Source organism: Morone saxatilis, unplaced genomic scaffold (assembly GCF_004916995.1).
Source record: "Morone saxatilis isolate NCDOM2014 unplaced genomic scaffold, NCSU_SB_2.0 Contig2, whole genome shotgun sequence".
NCBI classification, from domain to species: domain Eukaryota; kingdom Metazoa; phylum Chordata; class Actinopteri; family Moronidae; genus Morone; species Morone saxatilis.
In genome coordinates, this window is record NW_023339762.1 from 13382150 (window position 1) to 13399135 (window position 16986).

At 41.6% G+C, this 16986-nt stretch overlaps 1 pseudogene; it reads left to right on the forward strand.

The window, feature by feature from the left end:
* The first annotated feature begins 4172 nt into the window (after window positions 1-4172).
* The window catches only part of LOC118330354, a 31060-nt pseudogene continuing 18246 nt past the window's right edge, over window positions 4173-16986 (forward strand).

The following is a 16986-nucleotide window of genomic DNA, read 5'->3' on the forward strand; positions in this document are numbered from 1 at the left end:
GTGTAAATTGAATATTTTCAGTTTTTGGACTGTTGGTTAGAAATCGAAGATATCATCAAGGGCTCTGGGTAATTTTGACAGGCTTTTTTTCTCCACCATTTTCTGTTCTGTAATTTTATAGACAACATGATGAATTCCTTAATCTGGAAGATAATCAGAAGATTAATTGGAAATAATTGTTTGTGGCAGCTGTACTTAACACACAGACATGAAAGTGATATCAATCTTCTCATCTAAATATCAGCAGAGGAGCAAATAAGCACAAGACACTAGTGTCAATACAAAATAAGCTGCACAGTTGAAACGGGAAAAGAGCTTTTATGCCACTTTAAATTTGCCCTGCATAAGCCACGTTTCAACATGGGGACGAGACAGTTTTATCTCTGTGCACCAACCGCAAAACAAAATGGTGAAATTACATCCTGAGTTTTAATATTTACATATTAAAAAAACATTTCAAGACAAAACAATCCAGCATCACATTACCAAAAAATACTAAATCAAATTATTCCTATGTTGTTGCCGGGGAAATTCCTTAAGACTATATCCCCCTGTCTGCGTCTCTCTGTGTGTGTGTATATGCAACAATAAGGCCTACTTTGTTAGAGCTTGTGAAGCATGTCCACAGCCTGTTTAATGAGATAGCATGTGGTATGATGCTATGTGTGTGAAATTGAAGCGCGGGCTGTGTAAATTGAATGAAATGGGTTTGTGTGCGATAAGAATGTGCATGGTAGGAACGGCCTGTAAGCTAGCATAGTCCGCCTATCAGTGTATTATGTGATTAACATGGACACAAGAGTAAATTTTATTGCCAGCAGCTTGGATGTAGGAGGAACAAGTAGACTGTGCAACAAATCATGCCAGAAAAAAAATGGGTTTCAAATTATTTCTGCACACGTAATGAACACAGAGTGCAATCCAAATTCCAGAAGGTTTAACATCCGCATGGCTTCATTTAAAGCTTTCACTAAAATAAATAGTTTGTTTTACTTGTTCCCTGCAGCAGCAAAACCTTCCATCACCTCATGTGAGTGACCTCAAATGCCATTAATTAGAGTATGGAGAGCAAATGACATCCTTTTCCTTTTTTTTTTGTGAAATCCTTTCTTGAATGATCTAAGACGCTTTCTGCAAAGTGACTTAGACCATCACCGAAAGGTCAAAACCTGAGACTGTAGACAGATTCTGGAGCTGCGTATTGACTGGTGTACTACATCCCCAGGGTCACAGACCACTACATTTGTTGATCAATCACTGATTAGCTAAGAAAAACAAATAATGACAGGACTGAGCTGTGTCAGAGCTTGAAGAGAGGACTTCTCCCCAATACCAATGATCCATATGAGCGCTCAAAGGCAGGGGGGAGGAGGTGGGTTTAGTCAGTGATTCACCTCAGTCTTTCTTTACTCTCTGAGCCCTCTGAAAATACCCAAGGAGCCAAAAAGAAAATACCTCACAGCTGTTCTTTTTGCAGCCAAGCCATTCCTGTGATACTTTTCTTATTCAGGCAGAGGCCCTACGTCTCAGCCGAGCTCCTGATGAGTCTTTGAATCCAATCTTTCCATAAACTAATCTCCGCCTTGTTTTAGACTTCACTTTATTCTTGACTTCAAAAATGCTCTTAAAACTGCAGAATTCCTAATGGCAAATAAGAAAGGGATCAGGAGAAAACACAAGGAGGCTGGGGGTTGGAAGTATCACGTATGCCACCGGGAATGTCAGTGTCACGACCTTAGAGGAGAAGGCAAAAAAAGATCAGTCTCTGGAGCGCTTATCTTGCTCTCCATCTGTAGTAGATTTTGTGACACGAGGAGCACAGAGGGATAGAAACACTTCACACCCCCCCCCTCACCCCCTCCAAACCCGAAACAAAAGCACTCCCCTTGTTTTCTGGCTGTGAGAGTGGCACACAGCATGAATAATTAACAAGACAAAAAAAAAAACTATCAGCTGCCTATCCGAGGCCCTGGGTGATCCCCATCATAATTGGACCGCTCTAAGTACAGGTGTGAATGCACCCAAGATGCTTTGAGGTCGTGTTGAGATCCGATCACTCTGAGATGAATCTTCGGACAACGTTAGGCCTTAGTGACCATCTGTAGCCCTACTTTTTGCAGTGTGTTTCGCACCATTGGTACTTGTCCGCTGCCTTTCCGGCTGACTGAGCATGCTGAATCAGCGGCAGAGGCCATCGGTGAGAGAAATAATTCTGACTGGCTGAGATTGGAGAGACAGAAATAAGCAAAGCAACAAACAACGTCGCCCAGAGGGCTTGTACGAAAGGATCGTATTATTTTTCAACCTTACCTTCATCTGATCATTCAAATACACGGATATTTTGAGATTAGAAGCAATGGGCAAAACCTACATCCATATGACTGCTTTTGTAGACTGTAATTTCCCAGCTTGGGATCAATAAAGTATATCTATCTATCTATCTTTTATTTATATTATTATATTAATATATAAATAATTATATTATTATATTCATATTGAGTGAGAAAAACATTATAAACTTCTTAAATTCCTAATTGTTTGGGCATTCTTTATACAAACGTTATACACAGAGTTATTTCTTTCTTTGTTAAAAAAACATTGTGCCGTTGAGTTTTCAATTATCTGTTGCTGTCAAACAATATTAAGCTTTTCTCAAAAAAAACAATACTCATTTCACTCACAAAGATAATGTTATTTTATCTCTTTGAATACTGTCTAGAAGTAATTTGTTGGACTCTGTGCTGCAAAACATTGTTATTACATTCCCCACAACTGATGACTGGATCTTGTCTCGTCTGTATAAATAAGACGTTTACTTCCACCACTGTCTTTGTATGTAAAGGAAATGGATGGGAATGGATAAGATGTTATTGATACCATGGCCCACATGGCCTACGCAAGGTTTTAATGTAACCTGTTTTATTATGTCTGAGTTTGAACACATTTTAGAAACAGAGTAAAAAGCATGAATGTAACTGGTGTGCAAAAGCTCCACTGTTGAACCCTTTCATTTAAGTTTTCTCAGTCAAATAAAAAAATCTGTCTAAGTCTAAGTCTGCCTGTGTGGTGCTGTTTTTACAACAGGATATTTACCATCAGTAATGGATGTGCTGCTCAGTTGGGAAGCAGTAGTGCGTTGAGTGTCAAATGCATTCCAGGAATTTAAACCCATCTTGAAAGATGTTTCAGCATATTACTGGTGTTTCCACCCTGACTTGAAATCATTTTGTTGTAATCTAAAAAACGTAAAAGGCATCATCTAGAGCCAGTGTTTGGTTTGTCCATTATGGGCTATTATAGAAACATGGCAGCTCAACATGACGGCCTCTGTACAAGAGGCACTATAGCCTTACAATATTTAACTAAACTAAAATCATGTAATATTACCTGAAGGAAAATAAAGCTCGATTTATATTCCAATCATGAAATATCACCTTTTTTTAAACCGCTAGCTTAGTGACAACATCTGATTAAGAGCAGTAGTAGGTATATAAGTAGGTATATTTAACTTAAAATAAAATATTTAAACAGACGCACAAGTGCTGAATTTCTTTATATCGTACATGCACAAAAAGCAAACTCTATCGAGATAATGACAGTCTTGCCTTAAAGGACTGTCGAAACCTAGCTACTGTAGAAACATGGCGATTCAACAGGAAGGAGACCCAGTGTTTGTAGATAAAAACGTCTCATTGCAGGTAACGAAAACACAAAAATTTCTGTATTCAAGTGATAATGCACTAATGAAAACATACCTATGAATATTACATCCAAAAATAGCAGTCCTGCAAGCCTAAAAAACGCAGCTTTAAACTACAAAAGGACCACAACATGACCAAACATTCAACACCACATGAAACCAAACAATAACAAACAGTGCTCCCTTATCAGCTGGCTGCTAAACACACAAAGTAACCAGCATGTACAGACATTAGGCAGACACACTTTTGTACAATGCGGACACACACAATTAAAAAAGGCATAATACTCCAAAGGATTCAGTCCATGCAGATGATAAAAGGCCACTGCTGTACCAACTTTGTGTCCCCCCTACTCCCAAATCAAACAGGGGCCACATCAGAGACGGTGAACCGGAGTGAGTGTGCGGTTGTGGCCGTGTTTCCTCCGGGGGCGTGTGTGTTGGAGGAGAGTCTCCGCCCTCCGGAGCGCAGCAGGCAGCTGGATGAGCCGCTCAGCTTTCAGTGACTTCAGGAAAACTGTTTGCATACCAATCTCCCCTCAACACTGCACGCTTGTCCAATTTTGGGACCGCAGGTCTCGGAGCGGTGGATTTTATTAGCTGGACGCTGCTTGGCGCAAAATCACCTCCGTGGACAACCCCCGACTGATCGGCGTGTTTTTGTTTCATTTGAATACTTACCTCCAGCAGTCCCGGAGCTTCTCAGAATCGGCTGTTTCAGTGGCATTTTCGCAGGGAAACAGCTTGTCACAGACTGAGGTTTCGGCACTGAGCTGCGCTTTGAGGTAAGAAAACGTGTGGCTGCTCTACAAAAGTGTCTCCAACTTAAATGCGTGTGTTTGAAATGAATAAAATGCTAGATGATTTACATGTTTGAATCCCCTCGCTTGTTTTCGTGGCTGCTTGTTGAACGGGCTCCTTATTTAAAACAGCATGTCCAATGGGTGATGTTATGCGCAGTGTTTGATTTCTCCTCACTTTGTTTTGCTGCAAGTTACATTTTTTCATCAGATGAGCCGCAGAGAGCAAAAGAACACCTTGAAAGAGAGATTAAATGAAGGGAATATTGAATGCTAATTGTTTAAGTCGTTTATTCGGCTGTTACACCATGAAGACTTAACTTCAGGTCAGGTTTTTTTTCCTTTTAGGAATAAAACAGACGGATGCACAAAGACACTTACTGTGCCCTGGATCTGTCTGTGAAATGTGGTTTAATATGCAGCCTACAGATAATAGTAGGTTATAGTATGAGAAACATGGCATCAGGGGAAATCCGGAGCGATGTGTGTCAGTCTCAAAGCTGGCATGCTTCCCACGGGGGAGCAGCCAGAGCAGGCTGTCTGCAGAGATGTATGGGGTCACCAGATGGATGTCTCTGACGGCGCTACCTTTGCTGTAGGGCAGGAGTTCACTGTCAGTTTGCATTAATCACGGGGATACATCATCCAAAACCACCTCATCCTTCTCTCTCTGTCCGATCTCCACCAGAGCGAACATGACACATTCAAGAGCTCTGGAGAAGAAGAATAAAGGAAAACCCAAAACAGAGAGTATTACAAAAAGCACTGAGGGTGTGACTTTTAAGTGAATTCAGGGGCATTTCATCATTGGTTCCCCCCCTAAAAAGTTTGGACACAGCAGCAGCTGCAAAAAGTGCAGATTCAGAGTAAAAAGTTTCTACTCATACAGACAAAACAGCTGGAAATCAGGTTATAATCATATTCCGCCCGAGGGGATTGACTCCAAGGGACCTATTAACACTCACCATTGTCCAGGTGAGTGTGCTATGCTAGGTTTTTTCGCCTCAAGTTAAAGTCACAACCACTCGCCCCGGCTCCCCGTCTCCCTGAGGCTGGTACAGAGTGTCAGGATGGAGGAGAAAAGCATCATATCACACCCCAGCAGCTTGGACAGACTGACAAATCAGCATATGTCATGATTAATGAGCTGGGCTATACTGCTGCATCATGCAAAGATTTCTCCCTTTTCCCTTTTTTTTCCTCTCCCAACCCTAAATGATTGGGAGTTAAGAATTTGTAGGGAGAAGAGCACACAAACTGGAAACAGAGGCATGCTTGTTCACTGTGTTGTGGATGAACATTTGCCTTGTCAAAAAAAAAAAAAAATAGGAAAGAAAAAGAAACAGTAGTATTGATGCTTTTAGAGCAGCTGCCAACACGAATGACTAAACTCCGCCTGAAGCCTTTCTCTCCTCAGTTTGATTCACATGAGTGTTGGGAAATAGTTGTGTTGCTCAGACACACAAGCAATGTCTGCAGGATGTAAGTACAAATGCAAACAACAGGGTTTGTAAACCTACAGTGTAATTTACTCGGGGAATAAAGGTTAGCAGCAACAATGCGGAGGATAGCAATTAGGAGGGAGCATGTTTGAGTGGATTCAAATCTCCTCCGAACCAAGCTGGTATTTATTCCGCCTACAGACACGGAACACCTGGTGTGAGACTTGCCACTGGTGATCAGTGCACTCATTTTAATAGTGCCTCTGATAATGTGTTGCTCTTAATCACACATTCACAGTGCCAGCGATGAAACGATCAGCAAAAACAAATGAATAGCAAAGGAAGTGTGAGATAGAGACAGTGTGTGTATGTGAGGAGGGTGGGAGTGGGGGGGGGGGGGTTCACTGCTCCTTTGCCCCAAGTCCCTTGGCAGAGATAGGACAGTGAGAATTGCAGTGTATGGCAGCTCCTGCTGAGAGGGACGGGGTGAATGACATGATGCCGCCTGGCCTGGCAGAGCACCCCTCATTAAAGGCTTGAAATTAATCAATCTGCAATTCCACATGGTCGGGTGCCTCCGATTTCTCTCTCTCCACTCCTTTCCCACTCACACTTTCTCTCTCTTTCCTTGATATCGACTGATGTGCTTGCAAATGAGGCTGCTGCCTTTTTGGCCAGTCATTTGATCAGTGGCCCTAATCTCACATCCCCTGATTCATCTCGCCTGACCACAACCTCCCACCTCCTCTGTCTGTCTCCCTCTGTATCATCTCATCTATTATTCTTTCTTCCTCTTGTCCCCATCCTTTCTCATCTTCTCCTTCTCCATTCATTCCCCCCTCATGCAGCCTGCGAAGCACGTCTGTATCCATATCGATGGGTTCAGAGCAGCAAGGCAGAGGGAAAATGAGGCTGGGTCATCACTCTACACTCGCTTCCCCCTGTATCAGCCCCGCTATGGCAGCAGCGGTCCGTAGAGAGCCCGGAACTAAATGGAGTATCTATTGGCTCAATGAGAAAATTGCTTTTTTCGATTGCTAGAGGACCCTTCATTTAATGTGTGTGATGCAGAGGCCTCAGCCAGTAATGAGTTCAGCATCTTTGTTGTCAGGAGACATGAGAAAATGAAATTTGCTTTTCAGCTGGCAGAAATAATTTACTCCCGCAAAAAGGTGTATTTTTCATCAGCTGTTTAAGAGCCATGAAGGTGTGTGTTATTATATACTGTATGTCTGCACTGTGTTTTGTGAGCACTGAATGTCCAAACCCTGTGGTTTTGATTTTGTCTGTTTAAGGCAGTTTTAGCTTAAGGTCATGTAATATCAAAACTCTGCTGTAATAAAGCAGCCTGGTTTATAGTTGTTCGTTCAGGGGTTAGGTTGTAGCTACAATTTAGATTGAAACTTCACTTGTGATTGCTCAGCTTGGGGTAAATCTGTTTCCTCGTACAAGTTTCTGATGCTGGTAGAGATTGTTGAGAGTGAAAACAACATGAAGCACGTTGAAGAAAGGCTTGGATATCTTTTAACTGACAAACATCTAGAAAAGCCAACTGCCAATTCCACTGAAAAGCTTTAGCTCATCATGATTGTTGCTCTGTCATCAAAGAACATAAACACTTTATTTTAAGCCTTTTGTTTATCAGCAGTAACATATTAAATTGTTTATAACACATTAAAACATATTTATACATTCTAGGACATTCTTGAGATAAGATACACTTTATTGATCCCACACTGGGGAAAATCTCTATTAAGTGTTTATTAATCAACAGTATTTTTAACTATTTTAACTTCTCCTATAAAGACGTATTTTATTTTAATCACAACTGTGATATTATATCAAGTACAGAAATCAACTCATAAAAAGAGAATATATATCGGTTTACAACTACATCATAGTGTGTTATAAACAATGTATTAATTGTGTATGTACTGGGCGGCTTAAAATAAAGTATGATGATCACCATGAACATAATGCTGCATAATCCAGTATTATTCACATACATTCTTTTGGCCCTTGCGTGTCTCTATATGGGCCAGGAAGTAGCATGACCTAATCACTGGACAGCTGGCAGACCCAGAGTTCACCAAGAGCAGGAAACTAAGGGGCCTCTCTCTGCTGACACTTCCTTTTTATCAGGAGGAAGCAGGCCGGCTGTTTGTGCTCAACCCAAGAATTCTTTGTGCTTATCTTGCGTTCACCCTATTTCCCTCAATAATGGCTGTGCTGAGCAGGTAATGAGGTAAAAGGTATGTATTTGACAAGCTGGGCTCGGCAGATAGCAGGCTGTCCAACGGGCTTACGGCTTGGTAGGCGCTTAGTTGAGGGTACACTCAGCCCCGTCTCGGGATGTTCAAATCACATCTATCTCAAAAATCCCCCCAGCCATCTTTCCTCTCCACATAATGTTTTTCAGAACTAATAAACCGTGTCACTCAGGTGTCCATTAAAGGCTGCTGGTGAGGACCCGCTGGTCATTACACAGAGCGAGGACACTCAGTAAATCCCTATGCTTTTGCCGGAAGGTTTCTTCAACACCTCATGCTCTTTTCATCCCTTAGATGTAGTCAAAGCTCAGAGAGGGGCTTAGGCTGGCCGGGGAGACTGGCACTGATAGGTATGTGACACAGGGCTAACGTGTGGGGAGATTACCTTCCTGGCTTTAGAGAGACTGGAGCACCACTTTGATCCACTGAATGATGCTGAGGTTTAAGCACATTTCTGCCTGAAAGTGAATTGAACAAAAGATATAGACACCGCATTGTGCTCTATGTGTGTAAAATGGAAGTATTTGTTTTTAGTTTCCCAGATGAACAACCAATTTGTTACTAAGTTCACTGGGTTGACTCACATTGGGTTCAGTGTTGGCACACTGGGCAGGAGGAAGCTGGGTGCTAATCAAATAGCACCAGGAAGGAAGAGCTCATTTCATGGATGTGATTGTTTTCCACACTGACTGACTAACACTGGAGCTTTTCACTATAGATGGCACTTCGCGTCAATTTGAACATTTTATAGATAAAGAACTCTTGTGAGACTCACTTGTTTCTTGCATAAATTGCTTGGTTCCTGTTAAGGATTTTGATAAAGACTCACTGTTCAGAGGAATCAGTTTTCAACACAACTGAGGGATTGTACATCCATGTGTTTGTGGATCACTGCAGAAGAAGAAGATGTGTGTTGAATAAAGAAAATCACTTGTCTGTACATCCTGTGAATCATTTTAGGGCTCTCCATGCAAATGGAAGCAAAGTTGCACAGGTGTCATTCAGAGATGCTGTTTTCTTTTGTACTTTTTTGGGGGGCACAATGTTAAAATGTCCGCCTCTGTTTCAGTGATGTTTCAAATACACTTTGCTGTTTGGATAGTTTTTCAAGCCAAAAAATAAAAACTTTAGGAAACTGTGATCACTAGTTGTCACTATTTTCCAACATTTCATAGACCCAAACAATGTATTGATTAACCAATAAAGTAATAAGCAGATTCAGCAATTATTAAATAATAATGAATAATGTTGTTAGTCGCAGCCCCCCGCAAGTGATCTACAGTTACCCATAAAACCCTTTTCTGTTTAGATCTGCAGAGACCTTTCCGTGTACTGTACTTTTGTAGTAGTAGTAGTAATATAGCATCAGTCTTTACTGATGAGGAGGCACACTACTGGGTCAAAACACCCATTGTACTTCAATTTGGGGGCACGTTTTTTGGCTATTTTTCGGGGATGGTACTGCGAGCCGAACCCAGCTCAGATCTGTTTTTACAGCCTCTCCCTGTGACTCATTGGTTCTAATGGTTCTCTCGTCTCCTGACTCAGGCATTTTTCTGATGAAATGGGACTCTCTCCCAGCTTCTGGTCTTGCTCTTTTTCTCTTGCCCCAGCCACAACTGTGTCCCAACTACCCTCTACTCCACCCCTCTATCGTCTCTGTCTTTTCTATTACCAGGTGCTCCTCCTCGAGTGCTCCTGCTCTTTCCATCCAAGTTTCTGGAAGAAGAGAATATACTGTAGCTTTACAAGAATGCCCTCATTAGTCATCTGGGGCTTTTTTTTATGTGTCCTATTTTATTACATGTTCAGCTCTGCATTTTTATTTCCTCTGCCCAAAGGGGATCTGAGCCCCCTTTAAAGATCCTGTTTATATTTAATCACTGACGACAGGCTACACAGTATAATGTGATATGATAATTGTTGCTCACAAATACAAACGCACTTACTCTCAGCACAAATTGATTTGGTAATTTAGAGTGCACAAATTATTGTAGGGATGGACAGTAGGTTGTTAATGATGACCCAGATAATTAGCCAATTACCATTTTAAACAAATTAAACGCATGTCAGGTGGTGTAGCCGAATGTTAGCTCATTAGCTCACGCTCTCCGGTTTAGATTATGATTGGAAGTTGAGATATAAAGCCGAGATGGTGCAGTTACATCAGATTTAGGGACACAGGGAGGGCTGTTGGTTGGTATATGTGATGTAGTCTTGTTTGCTGTCTCGGCTTTTCCAGTATGGCTGAATTATAGAGTACCTCCTAAGAGATTTATTTTGAGCGTGATTTGGGTTTGCATCCCAGTCTGCTAATAACACTTTGCCGTTCCAGTCAGTGATAACCGTACAAACCTCAAATACACAAACACAAATGTACATAAAGCTCTCCCACACACATCCCTGCAAGCCCAGGTGCTGCTCGAAGAACTGGAAACGGGGTTGTTGTATATTTACGGTATATGGATCTCATATCTGCTTGAATCTAGGGTAAATGTTTTGCATCCAACTTGTAAACATGGCACAGAAAAACCTTAGCTAAGCAGAGATTTCTTTATTTTGTGAATGTGAACTGCTGTAAACTTCAGTAGACGGAACTGGGCTAATGTGATTCTCCTTCTCCCTTCTTGCAATCTGATTATGTGCATTTGTATTCAAATATCATGCCAATATGAGAGTAAGTACCTTTTGAAAAAAGAACCCCAGCATTTTTCTTTCCGCTAGGCTGGCTGCTTTTTGCTGCCTTTGAAGCCCACACACCTTGTCCACAACGGTGCTCCCTGCTGCTGCTGTGGAATAGTCCCTCCCACAGGGCGAGAATCACTACAATTCTATCAGACATATGGGCTCCTTGTCAGCCTCCACAGCATCAGGGGGACAGATCAGTGTTTGATTTAAAAAAATCCACAGCGGGTTCCCAACTTCTACCTGGGGAAACTTGGGGGAAGGGCCGGCTAATGATGCCTCTCCTGCCAGGATCCCAAGCCTCCGAGATAGATGCTTGTGTTTTACTTCAGCTTGTTAAAGAACAGGAAGTGCAAATCTTTAGAGATTATAAACTAGTAGCAGTGTACAGTATGTGAGGGCCGTCTGTCTGTTTGCATTTAGAGCTTCTCTTGTGGTTTGTAATAAAGTTATCTCACCTGAGGTTAAGGCAAATAAAGTCCTCTTGCGTTAGAGTGTGATACAGGTGTGCTCTCTTTGCAGGATTTTCTGCTAGTGTTTCTTCAGTGTCATTCGGTTTATTGCCCACAATCACACCGTTAGACCACATGTGGTTAAAAAGTGAAGCGCAAAGGTTTGCTGAACTGACAGTGTAGCCTAAAGCCAGTTTAGGTCATTCAAGCGACACAGCATCCCCCACCGATCCAAAGCTGTTTGCGCGAAGACTGCAGTGATGGTTCCTGGACAACTTCTCTGCATGTGATGAATTTCCTTGTCTGAACAGCTGCATGTGTGACCGAATAATAGCCTTTTAACAGCGGTTCAAATCTACATGTTGTAGACAGTTATTTTTACTCCTCAAAAGGGAAAAACAATTAGACAGCAAAGACTAAGCGCTCCACAGCCTCATGATTTTTTGATGGTGCTTTATGAAATTTTCAGCCCACCGCCACTTTAAAAGCGCGTTCCTCAAGACAGCATTCACGGGTCGCTGCACTAAAACACGGCCTCTGTCCTTTGGGCAAACAGTCGGTCAATGCCAGCCGATGTGTTACGGCCACAAGCAAGCCACGCTACCATTACTGTGGAGGGAATGTGCTGCACTCTATATGCTCAGTGGATCGACTTAAGCAAGGAATGCTTAAGAAGCTGTGGTTTTCTAAGAAGAAAAGAGCAAAAATAGATATGAGGTGCTATTTTCTTCACAGTAAAATGTCTTAACTAATAGTTAAACACAGGGGGTAAACACATGCAAACCATGAAGCGTAATTCCTTTTTTCCCTAATCCATACCTCGCTCCATCTTTTTTCTTTGAAGCTTTGAGGAAAAGAGAATCCACTGCATAGGAAAGCTAGCCACTGTATAACCATTTGAGGTATATTAAAAGAGTTTGATATTTTCATGAAAATGTATTTCAGTCCTAACGTTCCTGACAGTAGAATCCAGGGATCACCTTCACATGTGTTTGTCAGAGATAGCACAGGCACGGCAGGTGTCTCCAGTATGTGAAATTAAATTGGCTTCAGTGTTCATTGATTTAAGCGTTAAAAAAAAAAAGTACAGATGCTCTGTGGGGATTTTTTTTTTTTACAGTTGAACATCAGGTGATCTTGGATGGCTTCCCGCTGATTTGTCACCTGTCCCACGTCAGGACAGCGGGCCGGCAGTAAAGTCATCCAACGTAATCTTGACCACCTGGGTGTGACGCTCAGAACTGTGAAGTGTTTGAGGAAAAAACAGACAGCTCAGGCATTTCTCCAAGAGTTTACACCCTGGAGTAACGGGCCCAGATCATGTTTCCCGATAACACTTGGCAGGAGCCAGATCCCATGTGAAATGCCTCAGCACCAATGTTGAAGCCAAAGTAATATTGTATGTGTGTCTGAAAACCCCTGGACATGCAGAGGTTCTTTTGGCTTTATCTGTAAAGCCATACAGTTAAAAACAAAAAGGCTCCAAACTGGTGCTTTAATTGGACAGATGACAAAACAGGATTTAGGATCAGATTACTTTCTTCAATACTTCAATAAAAATTAGTCTCGGTCAATACCGGATATGATCTCATTTGATTTCACCACATTAAAATGATGCACAAAAGGAACAATGAAGTAGGGGAAAGCCAATGTTGTGAGCAATTACCAAAACCACTTTTGCTTATCTCTGCAGGCAGTTTGGAATTGGACAAGCTGCTTTTTTAATGTAATAAGGAACAGATGTCCAACTTTTTCTGGCTCAAAACATGTCTGGGTAAGTTTTCCATGTATTTGCCACATCTAGAGCAACCCCCCCACCTCACCCGTTATAATCCAGTCTATACTACGAGGTTTCTAAACACCCCCTTCAAATATTTGGCCAGCTCCTCGTGTGTATATATTTATTCTGTTGCTTTTGGCCTGAACCAAAGGTCTGTTGTGTTTCCAAGAAGCTTGAGACATAGCAGACAGTTGGATATTTTGCAAATTAAAAAAAACAAAACCGTTTCATATCTCCTACTGTAACTCCACAGCTCATTATACTGAATCTGTAATCTCCTTGTGCTTTGTTCATATCTTCGCCATTTGGTGGCTGGTATCACTGCAGGTTTCATGTTGTGAAAATTAATGAGTTGTATTTTTTTTCTTTGTTGTGTCGGCGCATACATTGTTTGTTTCAGGATTTTTTGCAAAGACTGTATGAGAGAAATCCTCAATGGATATTAGCATTTTGCATAGACTTCTGCAACATTCAACTGTGGCAATTTGATGAACGTTGCTGTAGTTACTTCTACAGGTAATTAGCACTTCAGGCACACAGACGCTTGGTTTCAGCTCACAGGACTGCTGTACGTGCATCTCCAAGACAAGCAGAAGGAAGATAGCTTTTTGGGGGGAGTTTTAGCATTTAAACTCAAGTCACACGCAAATATTTGAAGAAGCAGAACAGCAGTAATGTGTTTCACCATAAATATCCCAGCTGTGGTCAGTCCTGTGGTCCTGTTACAGTAGTGGAGAGCACTAAATGGGCTGTTTATTTATAACTGTTAGGTTGCAGTGGGCTGATGGGAGATACGCTTCCTCCCGCTAACACTGCAGTGCACGCTTAGGCGCATTACTCACAATTTCATCACTACCCCCAATTAATACTCAACACAGCATCAGCAGCATCTGCTCGAGCAAGACAGTTGTCATCAGTTCCCTAGAGTTGAGAGAATTTAAAGTGGTGTTTTTACTGTTCTGAACTTCTGCATGTGCTCCATGAGCAGGTTCATCGAGAGGCTTCTGTATTACAACTGTTTTCATAGTTTTATGTTTTTAAGTCTTAAATCAAAACCAATCATTTTAGATAGCCTTGACCTCATGGTGTTGCCAGTGTTTCTCTGACCACACAACTGTGTCAGATCTATCATGTTTTGTGGTGTAAACGTATTGACTTGTGTTTCTTCAGGGACCTAATCTTGGACCGTCTCCAAGCAGCTCAGTTTCCATCCTTTTCCCCATCTTTCCTCTGTCTCCCATAAATCAATGTGATGTAATTGCATAAACTCCCTTTCCCACAGCTTGGGCCTACAGGCAGAGTATTCTCAGAGTGAAAGTGTTTCACTGTGGCCAGTTAACCTTAACCCACTGATTCCCACAGCTGTCCCTTCCCCTGTGAAAGTTTTATTTTGGCCTTTAAAAATCTAGTTTGCAGTTTCTTTCATTGGTAATGTTTGATGTTTCATGCATTGTTTCTCCAAGCAGCGGGGCTGTGGAAGTTATTTTTCTCACAGCTGGCACTGACTGTTTACATCTGGCTAATACACTCTAAGCTCAGCAGATTAAATCTCATTTCTCGGAGTGCTTTTTGTGTTGAGCCAAGCATGATTTCTCCTGACGTCTCCCCGCTTGTGGCTCCCACAGCCTATCGAAGGAATGTGTCTTAAAGCACTCCTGCATTTTCACGAGATTGTACCACGGAAAATGTCCGACCCTCTTTTTCCACATTTCAGTCCCTTCTGGCTTCCTCTTGGGACTCACTCGCAGGCAGGATATCTCCCCAAAGGATGTCTCTCAACTCCTTGTCCTGGAAGTATCGAGCTTAGAGTGAACCTCTGTAGACAGGAGTGTATCTTCTTCTTACTCACATGGTTCAGCGTTCTTCTTTATCTGGATTTCATCTTCTGCTGCTCCAGTAATCCTCCTGCTGTCAGTCTCGCTCTGCTCTGCTGAAGAACACAAGTGATAAAACCATTTCCCCCCATGCAGAAACACATTTTTAGGCTATTTGGCCATTAGTGTGAGCATATTTGACAGTGTGAGAGACAAAAAGCATGAGTCATTTTCACTGCTCCCTCTCTGTGATGTTGTGATTTTGTCACAGCTTGTTACCTGCTATCACTACAGCCACCACATACGGGCTGATATAGACGAAGGATTCACAGGGATTTGAGGTTCTTTGGCACATGTGCAGCTTTATGAGGAGGTCCCAGTGTGGAGGCCTTCTGGGCTGAGGAAATGATCCAGATGCAAAGCTTCTGGCTCCTGTAACCCAGTGGGACACCTGCCCTGCTGCTTCTGTACAGCCCCTTGCAAAATCCACAAAGACGCAGATCTCTCTGTTTGCAGCAACTTTGTAATGAAGTACTGTTTCATTCTGATTTTGTGTGCAGCTTGAATGATACTTTTGTGTTGGCTTTCAGTCTTGTAATGGAGCTCAGCTTTGTGCTTTTCAGTGGAGCACAATTAGTGCTGGGCGATATACCAGATGAACTGGTATACCGGTTTTCATTTCCTGTATGATATGAATTTTTCATATACCATCATAACGATGCATAGCTGAAACAACTGCTGTAACTCTGCAATAGGCAGCAATATTGTTTTTGCTGCTAAGAGTGCTACCCTCGGGACAAGCTGTGTTGCGTGTGTTGAGAAGGGAGTCCTATTAACTGCGTATCCTTCTTGCTTACGGTTATACCTTTATAACACAACAATTAACAACCCATAACTCTCTTTAACAAGGGAAAACACCAAGGCACACAACAGTTTGTGACTATAATGAATACTATGAACACTTAAATACTACTTGATGACATTAAAACATTGTTATATTTTTATTTTTATTTCAACTCAAACAGTCTTTGCATTCAAGCTGTTGCCTATAGTCTCAGATGTAAAGAAAGTCCATTGTTTTAGGCATTACTACAGTTTGTTTTTAAAAAATAAATTTTTAAGTTAATAATAGTGAAATTACAATATTTCTTACTATTCTGGGGACTCCCTCAAGGACCCCTAGGGGGTCCAGGGTTTCAGGACTAAGCAACTACACTCACTTATTGTATAGCATTTGTTGTGTAAAATAGCGCTTCTGCTCTTTTTCCCTGAAGGGTAATGTTTTATTTCTTAAATGAGTATTGACTTGTAGGATGTTAGGTGGTCTTGGTGGACCGCCTCTGCTATAAAACACTGCAGGAAACTCTGAGGTAGTCTTCAAAGTCTTAAGTGCCTTTTGTCCAGATTAAACATCAGGTTGCTTCCTGTCTTTTCCTTCTGCATTTATGTTGACATGGTTTTTGAGAAAGATTTTAGCTGTATTACTGCAACAATTGACATTGCCATGACACAGTTGTGAAATCCAAAATACCACCAGACCTTGGATATAAACTGGGCAGCAATCCTGCCAATTGCCTCCATGTTTGTTTATACTTTTGTATGCTAATGTGACCCACATGTTTGTGCTCATAAACAAAGGAAGTGCGTTGTTTCAGCCCAGCTTTTACAGTGTTGTTGTGCCTAATCTGAACATGGTTGACAACAATTTTATGCCTCAAATATGCCAACTGAAAATATTTGGCCTGGAATCAATCAATCAATCAATCAATCAATCAATCAATCACAGATATTTACCACTATTATCTGAATTTCAGAATGGTGTGTAAATAGAGTATTTAGCTATCTGGGCATGCTCAGTGTAGTATACAGTGAAAACCCTCAGCAATGGGAACCAGATCCACTGAGCCTCAGATTTTGGGCTGAACTGATGTTGTAACTACCAGGAAGAAATCCAAGTATCCATCGGTCTATTTCTTTGGTTTGATTGTGTTTATTGGGATTTATATTTTATTTTAATCCTAGTTGTGTCAAAGTTTTTGGTCA